Source organism: Carlito syrichta, unplaced genomic scaffold (genome assembly GCF_000164805.1).
Source record: "Carlito syrichta isolate Samal-C Ts95f unplaced genomic scaffold, Tarsius_syrichta-2.0.1 Scaffold311223, whole genome shotgun sequence".
Taxonomy (NCBI): Eukaryota; Metazoa; Chordata; class Mammalia; order Primates; family Tarsiidae; genus Carlito; species Carlito syrichta.
The window spans coordinates 249,214-249,750 of NW_007255319.1; positions in this window are offsets into that span (position 1 = coordinate 249,214).

The following is a 537-nucleotide window of genomic DNA, read 5'->3' on the forward strand; positions in this document are numbered from 1 at the left end:
TCCCTCCCCCGCCGACCTCGAGTCCCTGCCCCGGCATGCGCGGAGGCACTCACCGTTGACCTGCCGAGACGCCTCGCCACGCACAGAGCGGGGCCTCCCGATCCTGGCGGCCCGAGCCTGCTGCTCGCCCCCGTCTGGGACGGGAAGCCTGAGCCGGGGGCTCCCGGGCTGGGCTGCCTGTCCCCCTTTCCGCCCCGAGTGCCCTCCGCCTCTCTCTGCCCAGGACCGGAGAGCCTGATGAAGAGGAGGGGACTTTCCGCAGCTCCATCCGCCGTGAGTCCGGGAGCCGCGGGGGTCCGGGGGACAGGCCGCGTCCAGGAACCCCTTGGTGGCGCGTCCGGGGGGCTCGGTCGGAAGCCCGCCGCGGGCCCCGCCTCCCCGGGAGCTGCGGAGGCCCCTCCTGACCCCCGACTCTCTGTGCCCCCAGGTCTGTCCACCCGCAGGCGATAGGAACACCTGGCGCGAGGGAGCTCAGCCAGGTCCTGGACTCGGACGGGGCCGGGAGGGTCAGGAGGCGACCGGGGGCCGGCGAGGGGG